Here is a 25,920-nt window from a genome sequence, read left to right as displayed (position 1 = left end):
AAGCCCAATTCAGCGGCCGGGGCGGGACTTTCGTGGCAGGCACAGGAAGTCCCGCCCCGAGAAGGTTAACACCCCCAATCGGGGCGCAGGGTATTTTCAACCCCAAAGTCTCTGGAGTGGGACGTGAACCCACAACTATCTGACTCAGAGGCGAGTATGCTACCCACTGAGCCACGGCTGACAGTAATTTAGTTTCTCCATGGACATGTCTGTGATGCTCTGTTTTTATTTGTTTATGAGTCTAATTTTGATTCTTTGTCAGTGTACATGTGCACGAGTCTGGTACTCGGTGTGCTTGTGTGTATACGTGTGCTTGTGTGTGATATTAGCCGCGATTTTACTTACCGAGGTGGGCTACGTACGGCTGAGGTAAATGGCGGACTGCGACCCTGCTCCCGCTTCCATGGAGCTCTGATGGTCTGATTTTACGTTGATGGGGCTTGTTAAGCCCGCCCTGCGAGGTACCCGGTCAATTAACAGGAAGCGGGTCATAGAAACATAGAAAATAGGTGCAGGAGTGGGCCATTCGGCCCTTCAAGCCTGCACCGCCATTCAATGAGTTCATGGCTGAACATGCAACTTCAGTACCCCATTCCTGCTTTCTCGCCATACCCCTTGATCCCCCTAGTAGTAAGGACTACATCTAACTCCTTTTTGAATATATTTAGTGAATTGGCCTCAACAATCTGATTACATCAGATTTCCTTAAAGGGACCATGGCCAACTTGTTTTTGACAATTGTTCTGTCAGTGTTCTACAGCATTGAGGTGCTGCAAACGCTGACAATCACTGCACAGAGGTGCACGGCTGCACCCAGGTTCTCCCATCACTCCCTCCATATGCTTATGGAGGGAGTCACAGCATGCAGGGAGGTTCTCTTTCCTTCCAATGGGTGGAAGAGACCTCCCCAGGAGACTAAAGCAGCCTGGTTGCATATTGCACAGGAGGGCACCAGCAGGGATGTCATCAGGAGGACCAGTCTGCAGTGGCACAAACCTTTCAATGATCTCAGTAGATCACAAAACATTACTGCAGAGCCACACTCAACCTCATCCTGCTGTGCCACTCATCACATCCCCATCACTCTGCCTTCCCTATCCTACTCCTGCACATCCTTACTCACACCAACTTACCTTGCACCTCTCCCCATCTCCCTCTCGCGATCCACATTATCACATTCCCATTTCACTAGTCGCCCCTCACACTCACCCTCATCCTTGTCAAATCATATCAACTAACAACACACCAGCATAGGCACTTGGGTCTTTTAGCCAATGTTCATGTAGAGTTTCTGCTAATGTGTTGTCAAACATTGAAATCTTTATTTTGAACACTTTGGGGGTCAAATTGCCCAGCTCTCCACTTGGGGCGCACAATTTGAATTTAGTGAGGGGTTAGCGCCCGGCGAGATGGGCTGCTAAATCTTCCTGAATTGGGCAACTAGAAGGAGAAAAAATTGCGGGGCGGTATCGGAGGGGGAAATGGCCTCCGCGGGGAGGTAGCTGCTGGGGAGGAAGCGGGGTGCGATGCTCAGCGCCGCGCTGATGGCGTCACAACGGCCCTCCCCTTGTTTTAAAGGAGAGGGCTGCTGCGAACTCTGCAGCCGCATCCGTGGCGTCCACTGCGCTACCAGAGAGGGTTTCCATTAGCGGCCGCCATTGTCAGTGGGTAGCGCACTCCAGGTGGGAGGGGCTAGGAGTGAGCAGGTGCTGCTGATTACTGCAGGGGTTGGAGTGAGTTTGTAAAATGTTGGTGGTGTTTTCTTTTCAAATTTGAGAGCCTTTTTGGCCCATAAACATCAGCCAGATGGCTGCTGAGGGGCCTGGAGTGCCGAACCCTCAGAGGACAACGCTCCTAGTGTGAATTTAATCAGGGGAGGGAATGTCTTGAGAGAGGAGAATAAAAGGCCTAAGATTTTGGCCAGGACTCCAGGAGATTTGGAAAAGAAAACACAGTGGTTCACTGGTTCACTGCCAGGATAAGGAGATGCGAGCTTGGGATATCATCCAGGCAGTACATGAGGACTGCGGTGACGGAAGTTGCTTTGCTTGCCGAAGTGACGCTCAGTGGCCGAGAGGAGGTGCAAAGACTTTTACTGAGCCTGAAGGTTTGTGAGAAGTACTTGGATATATCTTTGAACATAAGAACATAAGAATTAGGAACAGGAGTAGGCCATCTAGCCCCTCGAACCTGCTCCGCCATTCAACAAGATCATGGCTGATCTGGCCGTGGACTCAGCTCCACTTACCCGCCCGCTCCCCGTAACCCTTAATTCCCTTATTGGTTAAAAATCTATCTATCTGTGACTTGAATACATTCAATGAGCTAGCCTCAACTGCTTCCTTGGGCAGAGAATTCCACAGATTCACAACCCCCTGGGAGAAGAAATTCCTTCTCAACTCGGTTTTAAATTGGCTCCCCCGTATTTTGAGGCTGTGCCCCCTAGTTCTAGTCTCCCCGACCAGTGGAAACAACCTCTCTGCCTCTATCTTGTTTATCCCTTTCATTATTTTAAATGTTTCTATAAGATCACCCCTCATCCTTCTGAACTCCAACGAGTAAAGACCCAGTCTACTCAATCTATCATCATAAGGTAACCCCCTCATCTCCGGAATCAGTCTAGTGAATCGTCTCTGTACCCCCTCCAAAGCTAGTATATCCTTCCTTAAGTAAGGTGACCAAAACTGCACGCAGTACTCCAGGTGCGGCCTCACCAATACCCTATACAGTTGCAGCAGGACCTCCCTGCTTTTGTACTCCATCCCTCTGTATTCCGAAGAGGTGTTAGTTTCATTCTTAAACCTGCCGGTTTATCTTGAGGATGATGTGCTGATAAAAAAGTTGGAGGTGTGGAACATTAAACTTTGCTCAGCAATAAAGAGGAGATACTATATCGCCAATGGAACCCATTATGTAAATGTGCGTTTTCCAGAGGGGATGGAGTCATTACCCTATAGCGTGAAATTCGAGACAATGAAAAGAGTGCAGTACTTCCGGGTTCTGCATGATAACCTGATGAAGGTTTGCTATTACTGTCTTAGACATGACCATTTAGTAAGAAGCTATCCAGACCTGTACTGTTAGAACTGTGGCAAGTGTGGACACATCGCTCGGAACTGCAAGACACAGAATCATCATCATAGGCAGTCCCTCGAAATCGACACACATACACAAGACTTGCTTCCACTCTAAAAATTTGTTCTTAGGTGACTGAACAGACCAATACAGGAATTACAGTCTCTGTCACAGGTTGGACAGACAGTTGTTGAAGGAAAGAGTGGGTGGGACTGGTTTGCCGTACACTCCTTCCGCTGTCTGCGCTTGATTTCTGCATGCTCTCGGCGATGAGACTCGAGGTGCTCAGTGCCCTCCCGGATGCACTTCTTCCACTTAGGGCGGTCTTTGTCCAGGGTCTCCCAGGTGTCGGTGGAGATATTGCATTTTATCAAGGAGGCTTTGAGGGTGTCCTTGAAACGTTTCCTTTGCCCACCTTGGGCTCGCTTGCCGTGCAGCAGTTCCGAGTAGAGTGCTTTGGGAGTCTTGTGTCAGGCATGCGAACAATGTGGCCCGCCCAATGGAGTTGGCCGAGTGTGGTCAGTGCTTGGTCGAGGATGCTAATGTTGGTGCATTTGTCCTCCTAGGGGATTTGCAGGATCTTGCAGAGACATCGTTGGTGGTATTTTTCCAACGATTTGAAGTGTCTACTGTATATGGTCCACATATCTGTGCCATACATATCACTTCAGCCCTGTAGATCATGAGCTTTCTGGCAGATTAGCGGGCCTGATCTTTGAACACTCTTTTCCTCAGGCATTCGAAGGCTGTGCTGGCGCACTGAGAGCGGTGTTGAATCTCATCGTCGATGTCTGTCCTTGTTGATAATAGGCTCCCGAGGTATGGAAAGTGGTCCACGTTGTCCAGGGCCGCACTGTGGTTCTTGATGGTAGCAAAGGACAAAGTCAAGTTGCGCAAATAATAACAGTAGAGGGGTGGCTGTTTTAGTGAGTTCATCCATAAAAGAGAACATTGCATTGATGGGCAAGGACACAGAGGGCAGATTTTTACAACTAAAGGTACAAGTGGATGAATTGAATTGTGATCTCTTTAATTTCTATGAGCCGAATTGCAAGCATCGTGGGTTTTTTCATTGGTTATTCATAGAAGTGGCAGAGGCGGAAAGTCTTTGTATCGTGGGGGATTTTAATGTATTTTTATCTCAGATGGACATTTCAGTCCAGATGACCTTTAAGGATGATAACTCCAGAGAGATGATTGTAATAATGATGGCAAATTTAAATTTGAGAAATTTATGGAGGGATCGGAACCCCATAAAAAGGGAGTTCTCCAGAAGAGGTTGTGTGAGTGATGTTTTAAAACAAAGCCGAATAAATTTTGTCTTAATGCGGGAAGGGTTAAGTTCTGAGGTGATGGAGATTTATTCTAAAAAAGTATTATTTAGTGACCGCTCGACTTTGGTTCTTAAAATTAGGAACAGCAGAGTTAAGATCAGGGGTGTAGATTTTAAGCAATCCGTACTTGAAAGAAATTTCTTTTAAAGAAGGGATTTTAAATATAATAAAGAATGCTCAGAAGGAACCTTTATTCTTGAAAGAAAAAAGAGTTTGGTGGGACAATTTCAAGTATGAGGTAAAAGTTTGTTCGGTATGTGACGGGAAAGAAAGAGCAACAGCTAACCAGCATCAAAAAGAGAATATAAACAGAAGGTTTACAGATTTCTGTAAAGCAGTTGACGGAGGGGTCATCATCATCATAGACAGTCCCTTGAAATCGAGGAAGACTTGCTTCCACTCCAAAAGTGAGTTCTCAGGTGACTGAACAGTCCAATACGGGAATTATAATCTCTGTCGCAGGTAGGCCAGACAGTGGTTGGAGGAAAGGGTGGGTGGGGAGTCTGGTTTGCTGCATGCTCCATCCGTTGCCTGTGCTTGCTTTCTCCATGCTCTCAGCAACAAGACTCGTGGTGCTCAGTGCCCTCGCGAATGCTCTTCCTCCACTTAGGTGGTCTTTGGCCAGGGATTCCCAGGTGTCAGTGGGGATGTTGCACTTTATCAAGGAGGCTTTGAGGGTGTCCTTGAAACGTTTCCTCTATCCACTTGCCGTATAGGAGTTCCGAGTAGAGTGCTTGCTTTGGGAGTGTTGTGTCAGGCATTCGAACAATGTGGCCCGCCCAGCAGAGCTGGTCAAGTGTGGTCAGTGCTTTGATGCTGAGGATGTTGGCCTGATTGAGAACACTGACGTTGGTGCGTCTGTCCTCCCAGAGATTTATAGGATCTTGTGGAGGCATCGTTGGTGGTATTTGCTCCAGCGATTTGAGGTGCCCTGTAGACCATAAGCTTGGTGCCAGATTTGAGGACCTGATCTTTGAACCCTCTCTTCCTCAGGCGGCTGAAGGCTGCGCTGGTGCACTGGAGGCAGTGTTGAACCTCGTTGTCGATGTCTGCCCTTGCTGATAATAGGCTCCCGAGGTATGGAAAGTGGTCCATGTTGTCCAGGGCCACGCAGTCGATCTTGATGACTGGGGGGCAGTGTTGTGTGGCAGGGTCAGGTTGGTGGAGGACCTTTGTCTTACTGCTGTTTAGTGTAAGGCCCATGCTTTCATACGTCTCGGTGAAGATGTTGACGATGAACATAAGAACATAAGAAATAGGAGCTGAAGTAGGCCATATGGTCCCTCGAGCCTGCTCCACCACTTCCCTGCCTGCTTCCCATAATCCCTTATCGGTTAAAAAACTGTCTGTCTATCTCTGTCTTAAATTTATTCACTGTCCCAGCTTCCACAGCTCTCTGAGGCAGCGAATTCCATAGATTTACAACACTCTGAGAGAAGAAATTCCTCCTCATCTCAGTTTTAAATGGGTAGCCCCTTATTCTAAGACTATGCCCCCTAGTTCTAGTCTCCTCTATCAGTGGAAACATCCTCTCTGCATCCACTTTGTCAAGCCCCCTCATAATCTTATACGTTTCGATAAGATCACCTCTCATTCTTCTGAATTCCAGTGAGTAGAGGCCCAAAATACTCAACCTTTCCTCGTAAGTCAACCCCCTCATCTCTGGAATCAACTTAGTGAACCTTCTCTGAACTACCTCCAAAGCAAGTATATCCTTTCTTAAATATGGAAACCAAAATTATATGTAGTACTCCAGGTATGGCCTCACCAATACCCTGTATAACTGTAGCAAGACTTCCCTGCTTTTATACTCCATCTCCTTTGCAATAAAGGTCAAGCTTCCATTGGCCTTCCTGATCAATTGCTGTACCTATATACTAACCTTTTGTGTTTCATGCACAAGTACCCCCAGGTCCTGCTGTACTGCAGCACTTTGCAATTTTTCTCCATTTAAATAATAACTTGCTCTTTGATTTTTTTTCTGTCAAAGTGCATAACGTCACACTTTCCAACATTATACTCCATCTGATAGTCTGCATCCTAGAGTACTTAAGGAAGTGGCCCTAGAAATAGTGGATGCATTGGTGATCATTTTCCAACGGTCTATCGACTCTGGATCAGTTCCTATGGACTGGAGGGTAGCTAATGTAACACCACTTTTTAAAAAGGGAGGGAGAGAGAAAACTGGTAATTATAGACCGGTTAGCCTGACATCAGTAGTGGGAAAAATGTTGGAATCAATTATTAAAGATGAAATAGCAGCGCATTTGTAAAGCAGTGACAGGATCGGTCCAAAGTCAGCATGGATTTATGAAGGGGAAATCATGCTTGACAAATCATCTGGAATTTTTTGAGGATGTAACTAGTAGAGTGGACAAGGGAGAACCAGTGGATGTGGTGTATTTGGACTTTCAAAAGGTTTTTGACAAGGTCCCACACAAGAGATTGGTGTGCAAAAACAAAGCACATGGTATTGGGGGTAATATACTGACGTGGATAGAGAACTGGTTGACAGACAGGAAGCAGAGAGTCGGGATAAACGGGTCCTTTTCAGAATGGCAGGCAGTGACTAGTGGAGTACTGCAAGGCTCAGTGCTGGCACCCCAGCTATTTACAATATACATCAATGATTTACATGAAGGAATTGAGTGTAATATCTCCAAGTTTGCAGATGACACTAAGCTGGATGGCGGTGTGAGCTGTGAGGAGGACACTAAGAGGCTGCAGGGTGACTTGGACAGGTTAGGTGAGTGGGCAAATGCATGGCAGATGCAGTATAATGTGGATAAATGTGAGGTTATCCACTTTGGGGGCAAAAACACGAAGGCAGAATATTATCTGAATGGTGGCAGATTAGGAAAAGGGGAGGTGCAACGAGACCTGTGTGTCATGGTTCATCAATCATTGAAAGTTGGCATACAGGTACAGCAGGCGGTAAAGAAGGAAAATGGTATGTTGGCCTTCATATCTAAGGGATTTGAGTATAGGAGCAGGGAGGTCTTACTGCAGTTGTACAGGGCCTTGGTGAGGCCTCACCTGGCATATTGTGTTCAGTTTTGGCCTCCTAATCTGAGGAAGGACGTTCTTGCTATTGAGGGAGTGCAGCGAAGGTTCACCAGACTGATACCCGGGATGGCAGGACTGACATATGAGGAGAAACTGGATCAACTGGGCCTTTATACATTGGAGTTTAGAAGGATGAGAGGGGATCTCATAGAAACGTATAAGATTCTGACGGGACGGAACAGGTTAGATGCGGGTAGAATGTTCCCGATTTTGGGGAAGTCCAGAACCAGGGAACACAGTCTTAGGATATGGGGTAGGCCATTTAGGACTGAGATGAGGAGAAACTTCTTCACTCAGAGAGTTGTTAACCTGTGGAATTCCCTGCCACAGAGAGTTGTGGATGCCAGTTCATTGGATATATTCAAGAGGGAGTTAGATATGGCCCTTACGGCTAAGGGGATCAAGGGGTATGGAGAGAAAGCAGGAAAGGGGTACTGAGGGAATGATCAGCCATGATCTTATTGAATGGTGGTTCAGGCTCGAAGGACCGAATAGCCTACTCCTGCACCTATTTTCTATGTTTCTATGCCAAATTTTTGGCCACTCACTTAGCCTGTCTATGTCCTTTTGCAGATTTTTTGTGTCCTCCTCACACATTGCTTTTCCTCCCATCTTTGTATCGTCAGCAAACTTGGCTACGTTACACTCAGTCCCTTCTTCCAGTCATTAATATAGATTGTAAATAGTTGGGATCCCAGCACTGATCCCTGCAGCACCCCACTAGTTACTGATTGCCAACCCGAGAATGAACCATTTATCCTGACTCTGTTTTCTGTTCGTTAGCCAATCCTCTATCCATGCTACTATATTACCCCCAACCCCATGAACTTTTATCTTGTGCAGTAACCTTTTATGTGGCACCTTATCAAATGCCTTCTGGAAGTCTAAATACACCACATCCACTGGTGCCCCTTTATCCACCCTATTCATTACATCCTCAAAGAATTCCAGAAAATTTGTCAAACATGACTTCTCCTTCATAAATCCATGCTGACTCTGCCTGACCGAATTATGTTTTTCCAAATGTCCTGCTACTGCTTCTTTAATAATGGACTCCAACATTTTTCCAACCACAGATGTTAGGCTAACTGGTCTATAGTTTCCTGCTTCTTGTCTGCCTCCCTTTTTTAAATAGGGGCGTTACATTTGCAGTTTTCCAATCTGCTGCCTAGAATCCAGGTAATTTTGGTAAATTACAACCAATGCATCCACAATCCCTGCTGCTACTTCTCATGACCCTCGTATGCATGCAAGCCATCAGGTCCAGTGGATTTATCTGCCTTTAGTCCCATTATCTTACTGAGTACCACCTCCTTAGTGATTGTGGTTGTATTAAGTTCCTCCCCCCCATAGCTCCTTGACTATCCACTGGTGGGATATTGTTAGTGTCCTCTACCGTAACGACTGATACAAAATATTTGTTCGAAGTTTCTGCCATCTCCATGTTCCCCATTACTAATTACCCAGTCACGTCCTCGAAGGGACCAACATTTACTTTAGCCACTCTTTTCCTTTTTATATACCTATAGAAACTCTTGCTATCTGTTTTTATATTTCATGCTAATTTACTTTCATAGTCTATCTGAATGATTTTTTTGGCCTTCTTTATCCACCCTGTTCATTACATCTTCAAAGAATTCTGGCTTTTAAAAGCTTTCCAATCTTCTCTCCTCCCACTAGTTTTGGCCAGTTTGTATGTTGTTATTTTTAATTGGATACCGTCCTTTATTTCTTTAGTTAGACACGGATGGTTATCCTTTCTTTTATACCCTTTCCTCCTCACTGGAATATATTTTTCTTGATCGTTGTGAAATATCTCCTTAAATGTACGCCACTGTTCATCAACCGTCCTACACTTTAATCTATTTTCCCAGTCCACTTTAGCCAACTCTGCCCTCATACCTTTGTAGTCTCCTTTATTTAAGCTTAGTACGCTGGTTTGAGATCCAGCTTTCTCACCCTCCATCTGAATTTGAAATTCAACCATGCTGTGATCACTCATTCCAAGGGGCTCCTTTACTAAGAGATTGTTTATTAATCCTGTCTGATTACATAGGACCAGATCTAGGATAGTCTGCCCCCTGGTTGGTTCTGTTACATTCTGCTCAATGAACCCGTCCGTTATGCTCTCTACGAACTCTTCCTCAAGGCTCCCCAGACCAATTTGATTTGTCCAATCAATGTGGAGGTTAAATTCGCCCGTGATTATTGCTGTTCCCTTTTTATAAGCCCCCACGATTTCCTGGTTTATACTTCGACCAACAAAGTTGCTACTGTTAGGGGGCCTATAGACTACGCCCACCAGTGACTTTTTCCCCTTATTATTCCTTATCTCCACCCAAACTGTTTCAAGATCCTGATCATTTGAGCCAATATCGTTTCTCACTATTGAAGTGATTCCATCCTTTATCAACAGAGCTACCTTTTCCTTTCTGTCTGTCCTTCCGGATTGTCAAGTACCCCTGAATATTTAGTTCCTTGGAGTTCAGCCTCTGAATGTTCGACGGCAGAGGATGGGGTGGTCTTCGATCTGGTCTGGAGGCGAGGGGGCCATTCGTGCAAAGGCAAAAGCTGCATTGGAAGGAGAAAGATGCACTAGATATTTTCTAGAGCAAGAGAAGCTGCGACAAAATTTATCATTAATTGGAGAGTTGAATATTGGGGAAAAGATTATTAATGAAAGTGGGGAGGTTATAGAAACATAGAAACATAGAAAATAGGTGCAGGAGTAGGCCATTCGGCCCTTCTAGCCTGCACCGCCATTCAATGAGTTCATGGCTGAACATGCAACTTCAGTACCCCATTCCTGCTTTCTCACCATACCCCTTGATTCCCCCTAGTAGTAAGGACTCCATCTAACTCCTTTTTGAATATATTTAGTGAATTGGCCTCAATAACTTTCTGTGGTAGAGAATTCCACAGGTTCACCACTCTCTGGGTGAAGAAATTCCTCCTCATCTCAGTCCTAAATGGCTTACCCCTTATCCTTAGACTGTGTCCCCTGGTTCTGGACTTCCCCAACATTGGGAACATTCTTGCTGCATCTAACCTGTCTAACCCCGTCAGAATTTTAAACGTTTCTATGAGGTCCCCTCTCATTCTTCTGAACTCCAGTGAATACAAGCCCAGTTGATCCAGTCTTTCTTGATAGGTCAGTCCCACCATCCTGGGAATCAGTCTGGTGAACCTTCGCTGCACTCCCTCAATAGCAAGAATGTCCTTCCTCAGGTTAGGAGACCAAAACTGTACACAATACTCCAGGTGTGGCCTCACCAAGGCCCTGTACAACTGTAGCAACACCTCCCTGCCCCTGTACTCAAATCCCCTCGCTATGAAGGCCAACATGCCATTTGCTTTCTTAACCGCCTGCCAACCTTCAATGACTGATGTACCATGACACCCAGGTCTCGTTACACCTCCCCTTTTCCTAATCTGTCACCATTCAGATAATAGTCTGTCTTTCTGTTTTGACCACCAAAGTGGATAACCTCACATTTATCCACATTATACTTCATCTGCCATGCATTTGCCCACTCACCTAACCTTTCCAAGTCGCTCTGCAGCCTCATAGCATCCTCCTCGCAGCTCACACTGCCACCCAACTTAGTGTCATCCGCAAATTTGGAGATACTACATTTAATCCCCTCGTCTAAATCATTAATGTACAGTGTAAACAGCTGGGGTCCCAGCACAGAACCTTGCGGTACCCCACTAGTCACTGCCTGCCATTCTGAAAAGTCCCCATTTACTCCTACTCTTTGCTTCCTGTCTGACAACCAGTTCTCAATCCATGTCAGCACACTACCCCCAATCCCATGTGCTTTAACTTTGCACATTAATCTCTTGTGTGGGACCTTGTCGAAAGCCTTCTGAAAGTCCAAATATACCACATCAACTGGTTCTCCCTTGTCCACTCTCCTGGAAACATCCTCAAAAAATTCCAGAAGATTTGTCAAGCATGATTTCCCTTTCACAAATCCATGCTGACTTGGACCTATCATATCACCTCTTTCCAAATGCACTGCTATGATTCCATCATAGCTTAATAATTGATTCCATCATTTTACCCACTACCGATGTCAGGCTGACCGGTCTATAATTCCCTGTTATCTCTCTCCCTCCTTTTTTAAAAAGTGGGGTTACATTGGCTACCCTCCACTCCATAGGAACTGATCCAGAGTCAATGGAATGTTGGAAAATGACTGTCAATGCATCCACTATTTCCAAGGCCACCTCCTTAAGTACTCTGGGATGCAGTCCATCAGGCCCCGGGGATTTATCGGCCTTCAATCCCATCAATTTCCCCAACACAATTTCCCGACTAATAAGGATTTCCCTCAGTTCCTCCTCCTTACTAGACCCTCCGACCCCTTTTATATCCGGAAGGTTGTTTGTGTCCTCCTCAGTGAATACCGAACCAAAGTATTTGTTCAATTGGTCCGCCATTTCTTTGTTCCCCGTTATGACTTCCCCTGATTCTGACTGCAGGGGACCTACGTTTGTCTTTACTAACCTTTTTCTCTTTACATATCTATAGAAACTTTTGCAATCCATCTTAATGTTCCCTGCAAGCTTCTTCTCGTACTCCATTTTCCCTGCCCTAATCAAACCCTTTGTCCTCCTCTGCTGAGTTCTAAATTTCTCCCAGTCCCCGGGTTCGCTGCTATTTCTGGCCAATTTGTATGCCACTTCCTTGGCTTTAATACTATCCCTGATTTCCCTTGATAGCCACGGTTGAGCCACCTTCCCTTTTTTATTTTTACGCCAGACAGGAATGTACAATTGTTGTAGTTCATCCATGCGGTCTCTAAATGTCTGCCATTGCTCATCCACAGTCAACCCCTTCAGTATCATTCACCAATCTATCCTAGCCAATTCACGCCTCATACCTTCAAAGTTACCCTTCTTTAAGTTCTGGACCATGGTCTCTGAATTAACTGTTTCATTCTCCATCCTAATGCAGAATTCCACCATATTATGGTCACTCTTCCCCAAGGGGTCTCGCACAACGAGATTGCGAATTAATCCTCTCTCATTACACAACACCCAGTCTAAGATGGCCTCCCCCCTAGTTGGTTCCTCGACATATTGGTCTAAAAAACCATCCCTTATGCACTCCAGGAAATCCTCCCCCACCGTATTGCTTCCAGTTTGGTTAACCCAATCTATGTGCATATTAAAGTCACCCATTATAACTGCTGTACCTTTATTGCACGCACCCCTAATTTCCTGTTTGATGCCCTCCCCAACATCACTACTACTGTTTGGAGGTCTGTACACAACTCCCACTAACGTTTTTTGCCCTTTGGTATTCTGCAGCTCTACCCATATAGATTCCACATCATCCAAGCTAATGTCCTTCTGAACTATTGCCTTAATTTCCTCCTTAACCAGCAATGCTACCCCACCTCCTTTTCCTTTTATTCTATCTTTCCTGAATGTTGAATACCCCTGGATGTTGAGTTCCCAGCCCTGATCATCCTGGAGCCACGTCTCCGTAATCCCAATCACATCATATTTGTTAACATCTATTTGCACAGTTAATTCGTCCACCTTATTGCGGATACTCCTTGCATTAAGACACAAAGCCTTCAGGCTTGTTTTTTTAGCACCCTTATGGAGGAGGCTATAGCTTTTATCAAGAGTTATATACTATATGTTATATATACAAGAGTTATATACAAAAGAAACATTTCCAAATTGGCGATGGAGAAGGTAGTGCTTTTATTGAAGAGGGTTTAAAGGAGGATGAGAGAAGCATGTGTGACAAAGAAGTAGGATTAGCGGAAATAAAAGTAACAATAAGTGGAATGAAGGGTGGGTGGGGGGAGTGGAGGGGGGAAGCCCAGGGTCCGATGGATCAAATGCAGAATTTTATAAAAGTTTTTAGAGATTTTCAGTGCATTGGTCTTAGAGGTTGTTCAGGAGATTAAAACAGAGCTCATCTATGAGGAGAGGGATCATAAGTTTAGCTTATAAAAATAAAGGGGATAGAAGGAATCTGAAGAATTGGAGGTCCATCACATTATTAAATATGGATTATAAGATCTTGGTGAGGATAATGGCAAATAGTATGAAGGAGGTGATGCTGCAGATAGTTTCGCCCTCTCAGTCCTATGGAGTCATAGGCCGGGACATCGCTGACTCTGTGGTCTCAATCCGAGATGCGATCGAACTCATGGAAGAGAGTGGGAGGGAAGCTTATGTGTTAAAGGTGGATCAAGAGAAAGCCTTTGATAGAGTCTCTCATGAAATTTTATTGATGGTTTTGGAAGGATTTGGTTTTGGGAAAAATTTCTTTGAGTGGATAAGGATTTTTTATTCAAACACATTTAGCTGTGTTAAAGGTCATGGTTTTTTTATCCAAGTATTTTCCAATACAGAGATCAGTGAGACAAGGTTGTCCTCTTGCCCCATTGTTGTACAGATTGGTAGCAGAACCATTACATGATGAGAAGGGGACAAGGTGTAGTTGGGATTGCGGTTCCCAGTTCCGGGCAGGTGGCAGTAATATATCAATATGCAGATGACACGACCTTAACGTTGAGAGATGGGGAGTCAGTGAGGAAAGCTATGGGAGTAGTGGAGGAGAATTGTAGAGCTTCAGGAGCCAGAGTAAATGATAGTAAGTCCCAATGCCTGGTTGTGGGAGGGAGTAGGGGGAGTGGTTGGAGAAAAGCCCTTTTAAGGTGGTGGATGTGGTGTATGTAGCACACAAATCACTGACTCCACACGCTCTGATGTAAATCTAACTGCTGTGACCTTCGTCCTTTATTGTTCAGCTCCAGAGTGCCTCTCAGGTGTGGTGGTCAGCCTTATATAGCTCTTGTTGCAGATACTACCAGGTTTCCCACCACAGCGCCCTCTGTGGTGTGGCATAGTGCTTACATTACATTTACGGTACTGGGACGATACATACATCATTACATAACAGTGGAGGTTTTCGAATTTCGGGGGGTGCATATGGAGTGCAAGAAGGATAGGGATGAAGTGGATCGATTAAATTGGGAACTGAAGGTTATGAAAATTAAAAAGGTTTTGGGAAGATGGGAAAGAAGGTGGTTGAAAGTGCATGGAAGAGCGACAGTGGTGTCAGCTCTCCTGCTATCTAAACTATGGTACTTATTGACGGTGGAGGATATTCCTGAGTGGGTGGAAAAGTCTATCCGAGAGGCTGTGTAAAGTTTTTATGGGAAGGGAAACCAGCCTTGGTTGCTTACAATACCATCATTGGACAGCAAAATCAGGGAGGACTCAATTTCCCAGATACTGATTTGAAGAAAAAATCGTTTAGATTTAAATGGGTGAAGAGATTTCTTCAGACATCAAATACAAGTTTTTGGAAGAGTTGTTTCCAGCATTTTTTTTAAATTAAGTGGGATAGGAGGACAGGGAATATTTTATATGAAATACAACAATATATTTTTGAAATCGATTAAACCTCTCCCTAGGTTATATAATGGGGTTGTAGACACTTGAGCCCAATTTTTTAAAAGTGTGCAGTTTATGCCCAAAGGTGCTGAGGAATTTTTAGAACAGCCCTTATTTTTGAACAGGTGAATCAACATTGAAGGAGAGCTATTCTTTAATCAAGCTTTTATAAAAGCTGGTTTTATATATGTGAAAGATGTATTATATGAGGTAATTCCAGGTTGGTTGCCGGAAGCGGTAGTGAGGGATATGGTTTGGGAGGAGGATCAGGAGGTAGAGGAAAAAGCAATTAAGATCATGTATGAGAAGATTGTGAGGGCAATGCCACAGGATTGGATGGAAGAAATAAATACGCAAATCTCCAAAGGAGGTATAATGCGTCCCGCTTTTCCAAGCTTTCTGCTGGAGAAAGGGGAGTTGGTCCAAGTTGACAACTGTAATACTCGAGATTTCTATGGGATATTTAGAGAATGGAGATTTAAGACACCTGCTAGTCAGGAGTTTTGGCAGAATATATACCCACAGCTGGACTTCAGCAGGATTTGGAAGGGAGTGTGGGCGAATTTTAAATGACTAGAGTGGATTGATTTGGATTTCAAATTGGCTCATAACCGGATTTTTACCATGATAGTCTTATGTAAGATTGGGCGAGTACAGGTGGCAACTTGCCCAGTGTGTGGGACGCGGGATGAGACTCTGCCCCATTTGCTGGTGTTATGTCTGCAGTTAAAGGATTTTAAGTACTATGTTCGACAATTGTGTGAGGCTTTCTTGCTGGGTGAGGACCAAAGCGCAAGAATGGGAATCCCGTGGGACTCAATTTTGAGATGGGCATTGCAGGAGAGTCTGCCCAAGTCGAACGGAGCGGCAATTAATTTAATTTGTGATTATGCAAAGAAGGAATGCTCTGTTTTTTATGGGGAGGAGAATAAACCTAAATAGAGTATTATAAATATAAACTAAAAGATCATTATAACACTCTGTGGATGTTTTATTCAGAAAAGAATTTTAAGATAGTATTTTATGATCAATTTGTAAAGTCCAATAGATTATTATATGTTACGGGAGACAAATTAAACTTCAGGTTTTGATGTTAATATGTGTTGGTGGAACAGCTGTGCAGAAGGGCGAAATGTATTTGTATTATGCAATGGAATGATCACGATGTTGGAAATGTTCTTAATGTTCAATAAATATTAATATTTTTAAAAAAGTGAGTAGCACACTTGCCTCTGAGTCAGAAGGTTGTGGGTTCAAGTCCTACTCCAGGAACCTGAGCTTGTAAAAAATCAAGGCTGACACTCCAGTGCAGTGCTGAGGGAGTGCTGCACTATCAGATGTGGCGTCTCTTGGATGAGATGTTAAACCGAGGCCCAATCTGCTCTCTCAGGTGGACGTAAAAGATTCCATGGCACTACTTCGAAGAAGAACAGGGGAGTTATCCCTGGTGTCCTGGCCAATATTTATCCATCAATCAACATAACAAAAAAACAGATTATCTGGTCATTATCACATTGCTGTTTGTGGGAGCTTGCTGTGCGCCACATTACAACAGTGACTACACTCCATAAGTACTTCATTGGCTATAATGAGCTTTGAGACATCCGGTGGTCGTGAAAGGTGCTATATAAATGGAAAGCTTTCTTTCATTGTTGGGCCGACTACAAAGTCGGCCGTGAAAAAAAAGATGGTGGCCGAGAGGCAAGGACCTCCCCTTTAAGGTCGGCTGGGGCACCCCAGCCGCGACAGGTTCGCATCGCGCGAAGCTGTCATTGGCATCGCCCCACGCCAACCTCGCATCTCGCGCGGCAATTTCCCCTCAGGGCACAAAGGGGTCGGGGCGAAAACTACGTGGCGAGGCGCAAACCCGTTTGTGCCCACCGAATTCATGGGGGAAGGGGGTTCTGGCTGCCGCGCCCGGGCAATAAAAATTTAGCACCTCCTAACGGGACTATACAAAAGAGTAATTTCTGCTCCTTTGTGTTCTTTGACAGATTTGTGTGCACCTTTGGAAGTGGCTTAGTGAGTTGTAGTGAATAGTCGTACATAAGGGTACCCCCCACTATGGTCATGAGTGTGAAAGGATTGGCTTGGGTATTGCAGGGATGCTTTATGGTGTTGGTGTGGGGTGGTGCCAACCTGGAGCATCATGTGGCAGCCAGGGTGTACAGTCAAGCGAAGTAAATGTGGCCATAGTGAGGTCATTCCTGGCTTCCCCAACAGTAACTTGGTCAGGTGCTGATGCCCTGTGTCCTGTACAGTATCAGGTGATTGCGCAGAAGCCAAGGTTAGTGGTGTTGATGATGCTGGTGTATTCAGTGATGTTGGTGTTGGGGCTGATTGTGATGGTATTCTGAGGACCAAGGTGTGATTTTTTTTCATGGGCACCATTGCTGCTGGAATAGATGGCAGGTGAGGTTGAGATGTCAGAAGCGATCTGTCAATGGGTGAGAGAGGTTGCTCCAAGGAGGTGACAGTGGATAGAGAGTCCACTGTAGACACATGCAAACTGCATACAGCTCAAAAGGTTTTTCCAGATCCTGAAGGCTTCAGCTTCTGACATTGGAAAGTGAACAGTTGTGAAATGGCAGCCTTTATACTACTTCTGCAACTATCAACTAGCCAAAGCAATGGAGAGTCACTGAGAACACAACACACTTAGCTGGCGTGAAACCCGAGGGATGGAAAACTTGTTAATCCTTTTAAATAACCTCTTAAGCATTTTAATTGACTGGCCTGCCGCTTTGGTGTTGGGTCTGAGATCCGCAGGTACACCCAACAGTTGAGAAACTGACACGGAGGCGGGATCAGAGCGGACTGACGATCCACTCTCAATCAGGGCCATTTTGACAGCGTCCAAATCTGCACTCGCTGGGCTGGGAAGATTCCGGCCATTGTTGTGCGTGAAATTGAATGTTTTAAAAAAATTTATTCATTCACAGGATGGGGGTGTCGCTGGCAAGGTCGTCATTTATTGTACATCCCTAATTGCCCTTGAGAAGGTGGTGGTGAGCTGCCTTCTTGCATCGCTGCAGTCAGTGAAGGTACTCCCACAGTGCTGACTTTGTCATAGCAGTTTGATACAACTGGGTGGCTTGCTGGGCCGTCTCAAAGGGCAGGTAAGAGTCAACCACATTGCTGTGGGTCTGGAGTCACATGTAGGCAGATTTCCTTCCCTAAAGGACATAAGAACATAAGAAATAGGAGCAGGAATAGGCCATAAGGACCCTCGAGCCTGCTCCGCCATTCAATAAGATCATGACTGATCTGATCATGGACTCAGCTCCACTTCCCTGCCCGCTCCCCATAACCCCTTATCCCCTTATCATTTAAGAAACTGTCTATTTCTGTCTTAAATTTATTCAATGTCCCAGCTTCCACAGCTCTCTGAGGCAGCGAATTCCAACGATTCACCGCTCTCTGAGAGAAGAAATTTCTCCTCATCTCACTTTTAAATGGGCAGCCCCTTATTCTAAGATCATGCCCTCTAGTTCTAGTCTCCCCCACCAGTGGAAACATCCTCTCTGCATCCACCTTGTCAAGCCCCCTCATAATCTTATACGTTTCGATAAGATCACCTCTCATTCTTCTGAATTCCAATGAGTAAAGACCCAATCTACTCAACCTTTCCTCATAAGTTAACTCACTCATCCCCAGGATCAACCTCGTGAACCTTCTCTGACTGCCTCCACAGCAAGTATATCCTTTCATAAATATGGAAACCAAAACTGCACGCAGTATTCCAGGTGTGGCCTCACCAATACCCTGTACAGCTGTAACAAGACTTCCCTGCTTTTATACTCCATCCCCTTTGCAATAAAGGCAAGATACCATTGGCCTTCCTGATCACTTGCTGTACCCGCATTCTATCCTTTTGTGTTTCATGCACAAGTACCCCCAAGTCCCGCTGTACTGCGGCACTTTGCAATCTTTGTTCATTTAAATAATAACTTGCTTTTTGAATTTTTTTCTGCCAAAGTTCATGACCTCACACTTTCCAACATTATACACCATCTGCCAGATTTTTGTCCACTCCCTTAGCCTGTCTATGTCCTCCTGCAGCCTCTTTATGTCCTCCTCACACATTGCCCTTCCTCCCATCTTTGTATCATCAGCAAACTTAGCTACATTACACACAGTCCCCTCTTCCAAGTTGTTAATACAGATTGTAAGTAGTTGGGGTCCCAGCACTGATCCCTGTGGCACCCCACTAGTTACTGATTGCCAACCAGAGAATGAACCATTTATCCCAACTCTCTGTTTTCTGTTCGTCAGCCAATCTTCTATCCATGCTAATATATTACCCCCAACCCTGTGAACTTTTATCTTTTGCAGTAATCTTTTGTGTGGCACCTTGTCAAATGCTTTCTGGAAGTCCAAATACACCACATCCACTGGTTCCCCTTTATCCACCCTGTTCGTTACATCCTCAGAGAATTCCAGCAAATTTGTCAAACATGACTTCCCCTTCATAAATCCATGCTGACTCTGCCTGATCGAATTTTGCTTTTCCAAATGTCCTGTTACTGTTTCTTTAATAATGGACTCCAACATTTTCCCAACCACAGATGTTCGGCTAACTGGTCTATAGGTTCCTGCTTTTTGTCTGTCTCCTTTTTTGAATAGGGGCGTTACATTTGCAGTTTCCCAATCTGCTGGGACCTCCCCAGAATCCAGGGAATTTTGGTAAATTACAAGCAATGCATCCATTATCCCTGCCGCTACTTCTTTTAAGAAAAAAGAAAGCAGATGGGTTTTTAATGACATAGTTTCATATGATACTAGCTTTTTAATTCCAGATTTATTTAATTAACTGAATTTAAATTCTACAGCTGCTATAGTGGGATTTGAACTCACATCCCCAGATCATTAATCCACGTCTCTGGATTACTAGTCCAGTAACATAACCACTATGCTACTGTTCCCATATGGTGCTTTTGTGTACATATATGTGTGAGTATGATTGTGTGTAGCCTATATGTCAGCCTAGAAAACCAGCAGAAGCTGACCAGTAGCTTCATGAAAACTGACAGCTCTCAAACTGCCCTAAATATTAGATTCTATCACTTGGTTAGTGCAGTGTAGCATGGATCTGTTCCAGCTGCTCCCAGCTCCTGCTTGATGCCGTTCACGTACCCAACTTACAACTCAGCCTTGTGTCTCTTCTCACTATCTGAAATGCAGTCACGTATGTCAGTTCCCAATTCACATGGCTTACCATCTAAACTCTACATTAACAACTGAATCATCTGCGTGTTGTATTGGGACATTACAGTCACTACATGTTCTGCCGGTTACAGTGAGGGACACTCGCGATGATAACCGCCTTCATAAGAAATGTATTACTTTAACAGCTGAGGTAAGGAGATGAAGGATCACAATCTATGTTACCTGATGAGCAACAACTAAACGTGACGCCTCTCCATTGTGAAAGTGTGGAGTACGCCACACTAAACTAACCGCGATGTCTTCCTCACGTCTCGGTGGTATTCGCTGCTCTGGGGGATGCAACTTTGTGGTGGGCAGGGATTACTGATCTCATAAAACCTTTGGTAGAGTTCCTAGACACAGCGGAGGCCCATCCTTCGATCGCAGCATACGGTTTGAGCCAGGAGTGCCCCAGTGAACCAAGACTGAGGGGCAGAGCCCGGGACGCGCTGGTGTTTAAACATTGACTGTGTGAAATGTGGTGTCTGCCGCATTTCAGCAGCAGCACCCTCACTCTATGGAACACAAGGTTGTGGGTTCAAGCCCCAGATCAGGACTTGAGCCTGTAATCTGGGTTGGCACTACTGAGGGAGTGCTGCACTGTCTGAACTGCCATCTTTTGGGTCAGATGCCAAAACTGAGGCCTTGTTTGCCCTCTCAGGTGGAGGATAAAAATTCTGTAGTGCTACAAGAAGAGCAGGTGACTCTCCTCGGTGTCCTCGCCAATATTTCTCCCTCAGCCAACATCCCAAAAACAGATAGGCCGGTCGTGATCACATTGATGTATGCAATTTAGCTGCCACATATACCTATGTTACAATAGTGACTATACTTCCAATAGAAAGTACTTCATTGGCTGTGAAACGCTTTGCAAAGTCCTGAGGACATTAAAAGTGTTTGTGTGTGTGTGTCGCTAATGGACGTCGTGAGGTGCTATAGAAATGCAAGTCTTTCCTTTCTGTAGAGGTTGGGTGTGGGGTACGATGACTTGGTCTGCTGCGCCTCTGGCTCTCATTTCATTCCTTCAACCCATGACCTTTTGGTGGCTGGGGGATGGGGCTGGAAGATGGAGAGTCTGATCAGATGGGACTAAATTGCCTGCTGCAAGTGCCAGGGTAGCTGATAGTTAAGCAAGACAGATACACCCAACCTATCGATGAGTAAAACTGGTCAATAAACAAGTGTTTAATCACAAAAGGTTCCCCTCCTCCAGTTTGCAGTCAAATCTTTTTGCAAAAAAAAGGAAAGAGCTGGGGCAGAGCTGCCAACGTTCGGGGAAAATGAGGAGGATTTATGATCCAAAATAGTGAGACTGTTTGCCGACTCATTTAAACATACGAAGCTACATTTAATTTTATGAGTGAGTTACACGAAGACGGCTGATGTTTTTAAACAAAAATGAGCGAGGCTTGACGGGTCTGGTTGGGGGGAGGGCTGGATGGGCAGATTTTCCAGTTGCACCGTTGCAAGTGATCAAGTGGCAGGGGGATTGCACATGTTAGCTCAGTATCCGTGATGTGAAGTTAATGGTTAGTGACATCCAGTACAAAACAGATAAAGGCCGAGCACCCTTGACCTCTTTTTATCCCATTTCAGGCGGCTGGATATCAGTGTGGCTGTGTAATCGTGCCCAGGCGTCGTTTCTTGCTTTGGGGGGTTGGGGCGGGGGGTGGGGGGAGAAGGTGCATTAACTCCTTGAGTGCCAATTTTAACCCCGTTTGCACTAAATTCTTTAACCATGCCAAATAAATCAGCAAATTGAAATTCTCTCCTATCTTAAGAGATTTATTGAATTCAATTTCATAAGTTGCCATGCTGGGATTTGAATTCATGACCTCTGGTTTGCTAGACCAGTGCCATAAGCAGTATATGACCATACCCTGTTTAGTACCTTATCCAATGGCCAGTTCTTCACATGGGAACCTAAATAGCGATTGTTGGCGCAAGAGCTCGTCCAGATTCTTTCCTCGACCAATATCCACGCCTGCATCCTTCCAGCGGGAATACATATATGGTGATCAGAAAGGAATGGGAGCCCTGGCTAAATTCCACTCACCCACCCAGATAATCCAAGGGGCAATTATTCCACGGCCCCTGGCTGTTATCAGCTAATTCAGCACAGACAGGGATCAAACCCGGGACCATCCTGGTTTATGCATCTTGGCTACGCACTGCCGTAACCAGCTGAGTCATCGAGCGATATCGACGGACCTTTCATGACCTAATTTGTTGACTATTTTGCAGTCTTGGTCCAAAAATTCCCTTCAATCAGGATTAAAAAGCTGCAAATCACAATTTAAATAACTAGTCATTGAAATGAGAGAATGGATTGAGTAACACAGAGGGTGATGCTTATATAATGGACAAACAGCAGTGTTATATAATGCTGCTGGATCACGCTGTGTTGCTTGAGGCTAAGCCGATGGACCATGTAGAGCAAAAGTCAATCCTCACGGAGGACGTTGTTTTGTGGTGTGTGACGGGATGATTTGGGAATAGAATCATAGAAATTTACAGCACGGAAGGAGGCCATTTCAGCCCATTTTGTCCATGCCGGACAACAAAGAGCTATCCAGCCTAATCCCATTTTCCAGCTTTTGGTCCGTAGCCCTGTAGGTCGGCACATCCAAGTATTTTTTAAATGTGGTGAGGGTTTCTACCTCTACCACCCTTGTAGACAGTGAGTTCCAGACCCCCACCACCCGCTGGGTGAAGACATTTCCCCTCATATCTCCTCTAAACCTCCCCCCAATTACTTTCAATCTATGCCCCTGGTTGTTGACTTCTCTGCCAAGGGAAACAGGTCATTCCTATCCACTCTATCCAGGCCCCTCATAATTTTATACACCTCAATCAGGTTTCCCTTCTTGTAAATCTCCTCTGCACCCTTTCCAGTGCAATCACATAGTTCCTGTAATGTGGTGACCAGAACTGAACACAGTACTTCAGCTGCGGCCTAACCAGCGTTTATACACTTGAAGCATAACCTCCTTGCTCTTGTATTCCATGCCTCGACTAATAAAGGCAAGTATTCCATATGCCTTCTTAACCACCTTATCTACCTGGCCTGCTACCTTCAGGGATCTGTGGCCCTGCACTCCAAGGTCCCTCTGTTCCTCTACACTTCTCAGTGTCCTACCATTTAATTTGTATTCCCTTGCCTTGTTAGACCTCCCCAAATACATTACCTCACAGTTCACTGGATTAAATTCCATTTGCCACTGTTCTGTCCACATGACCAGTACGTTGATATCTTCCTGCAGTCCGCAACTTTATTTTTCATTATCAACCACACAGCCTATTTTAGTGTCATCTGCAAACTTCTTAATTATACCCCCAACATTTAAATCCAAGTCATTGATATATAACACAGAAAGCAAGGGACCCAGCACTGAGCGTTGTGGAACCCCACTGGAAACAGCCTTCCAGTGACAAAAACACCCATCAACCATTACCCTTTGCTTCCTGCCTCCGAGCCAGTTTTGGATCCACTTGCCACTTTGCCCTGAATCCCATGGGCTTTTACTTTTGTGACCAGTCTGCCATGTGGGACCTTATCAAAAGCTTTGCTAAAACCTATATACACTACATCATACGCACTGCCCTCATCGACCCTCCTGGTTACCTCCTTGAAAAATTAAGTTAGTCAGACACGACCTTCCCTTAATGCAGATACATTAATCAACTAAAAGTGATTTTTGTGACTAAAAGTAGTGACCCTGGTTGATTTAGGAAAATAAAATTTGATGATCATAGTTAAAGCCAGGCACTGGTGTTTGGGAGGATTCGTGAGATGAACATGAGTGGAGGGTGATATGTGATGTACTTACATATTGTAAATTGAACAGTAGAGAGCACTCTGGTGGGAGAAAGCAGATTTACACTCCAGGGTCTCCTCTTGTACTGATTGGTATACCGAGGGGGAAATGTCCCAGAGTGTCTGAGATTAAAGCAGCCATTACATTGCCACACTGGTTTGAGTATTGTCAACACATAACAGTTGATGACAAATAGAACGGATGACATGTTGTTATGAAGATCAACTATTTGACATCTTTGTTACTGAGGTAGTGATCAACCTTGCAATATTTATTTTATGAAGTCAGCAATGTTTGGAAAATCAAGATGCACTAAACCGGGTCCAGCAGGAGTGTGTATGTCAAAAGACAAAGGGGCCAATTTTAACCTAACCCACCCATCAGGAACTAATGGAATCAGGTGCACCACAGGTTTTATAACCCCTGCAATTTTATTCTCCATTGACGCCAATATGCGAGATGTAAAACCAGTGCTCCCCTCCCTCCCTCCCCAATCCTGTGTTAGGTTAAAATCACCCCCATTCATATTTATTTTGAGGCAAATGAACGTACAACAGCTGGCAAAAAAAAAAGTGAGCATTTTATTCCAGATTTATTTAATTAACTGAATTTAAATTCCCAAGTTGTCGTAGTGGGATTTAAACTCACACCTCCAGATTATTAAGCTAGACCTCTAGATTACTAGTCCAGTAACATAACCACCATGCTACCGTTCCCGTGGATTTGATTTGGGAAGCGGGGTTGGGAAGGGGATCGCAAATGATTACATAGGATATATGGCTCGAGTAGATCATTAACGCTGGCATTCGGTCCAACCAGGTTATGCCAGCATTAGTGATCTACTCGAGCCTCATCCTGTCTTTCCTCAGCTAACACTGTTAGTATAACCCTCTATTCCCTTCTCCCTCATATGCTTTTCTGCTTGCCCCTTAAATACACCTATACTGTTTGCCTCAACTACTCCCTGTGGTAACAAGTTCCACATTCTCACCTCTCTCTGGGTAAAGAGGTTTGACAAAGAGAGATATTTCACAACTCTCAAGAAAAATATATTCCCGTGAGGAGGAAAGGGTGCAAGAGAAAAGAAAGCCATCCGTGGCTAACTAAAGAAATAAAGGATGGTATCCGGTTAAAAACAAGGACATACAAAGTGTCCAAAACTAGTGGGAGGACAGAAGATTGGGAAGCTTTCAAAAGCCAGCAAAAAATGACTAAAAAAATGATTAAGAAAGGGAAGATAGACTATGAAAGTAAACTAGCGCAAAATATAAAAACAGATAGTAAAAATTTCTAAAGGTATATAAAAAGGAAAAGAGTGGCTAAAGTAAATGTTGGACACTTAGAGGACGAGACCGGGGAATTAGTAATGGGGAACATGGAGATGGCAGAAACTCTGAACAAATATTTTGTATCGGTCTTTACGGTAGAGGACACTAACAATATTCCGACAGTGGATAGTCTAGGGGCTATAGCGGGGAAGGAACTTAACACAATCACAATCACTAAGGAGGCGGTGCTCAGTAAGATACTGGGACTAAAGGCAGATAAATCCCCTGGACCTGATGACTTACATCATGAGAAGTAATGGCAGGGACTGTGGATGCATTGGTGTGTAATTTACCAAAATTCCCTGGATTCTGGGGAGATCACAGCAGATTGGAAAACTGCAAATGTAATGAACTTATTCAAAAAAGAAGGCAGACAAAAAGCAGGAAATGATAGACCAGTTAAAATGTTGGGGTCCATTATTAAAGAAACAGTAATAGGACATTTGGAAAAGCAAAACTTGGTCAGGCAAAGTCAGCATGGATTTATGAAGGGGAAGTCATGTTTGACAAATTTGCTGGAATTCTCTGAGGATGTAACAAACAGGGTGGATAAAGGGGAACCAGTGGATGTGGTGTATTTGGACTTCCAGAAGGCATTTGACAAGGTGCCACACAAATGGTTACTGCATAAGATAAAAGTTCACAGGGTTGGGGGTAATA

General features: G+C 44.6%; 1 protein-coding gene and 1 long non-coding RNA gene across 5 annotated transcripts in view; one reads left to right on the top strand and one right to left on the bottom strand.

The window, feature by feature from the left end:
- LOC139267418 (uncharacterized) overlaps positions 1-25,920 on the top strand; it is a 211,972-nt gene that overhangs the window by 32,613 nt on the left and 153,439 nt on the right. The window lies entirely within an intron of this gene.
- The window catches only part of LOC139267419 (uncharacterized), a 169,798-nt gene that overhangs the window by 72,158 nt on the left and 71,720 nt on the right, over positions 1-25,920 (bottom strand). For all 3 annotated transcript variants that reach the window (XR_011593899.1, XR_011593898.1, XR_011593900.1), the window contains exons 6-7: positions 16,137-16,323; positions 9,898-10,046 (exon numbers count right to left, since the gene is read on the bottom strand). This is a non-coding gene — a long non-coding RNA (uncharacterized lncRNA). The remainder of the gene's footprint in view (positions 1-9,897; positions 10,047-16,136; positions 16,324-25,920) is intronic.

The sequence above is a fragment of the Pristiophorus japonicus genome, chromosome 7, assembly GCF_044704955.1.
Source record: "Pristiophorus japonicus isolate sPriJap1 chromosome 7, sPriJap1.hap1, whole genome shotgun sequence".
NCBI classification, from domain to species: Eukaryota; Metazoa; Chordata; class Chondrichthyes; family Pristiophoridae; genus Pristiophorus; species Pristiophorus japonicus.
Note: the sequence above shows the minus strand (reverse complement) of the source record. Positions and strands in the feature narration are given on the sequence as shown.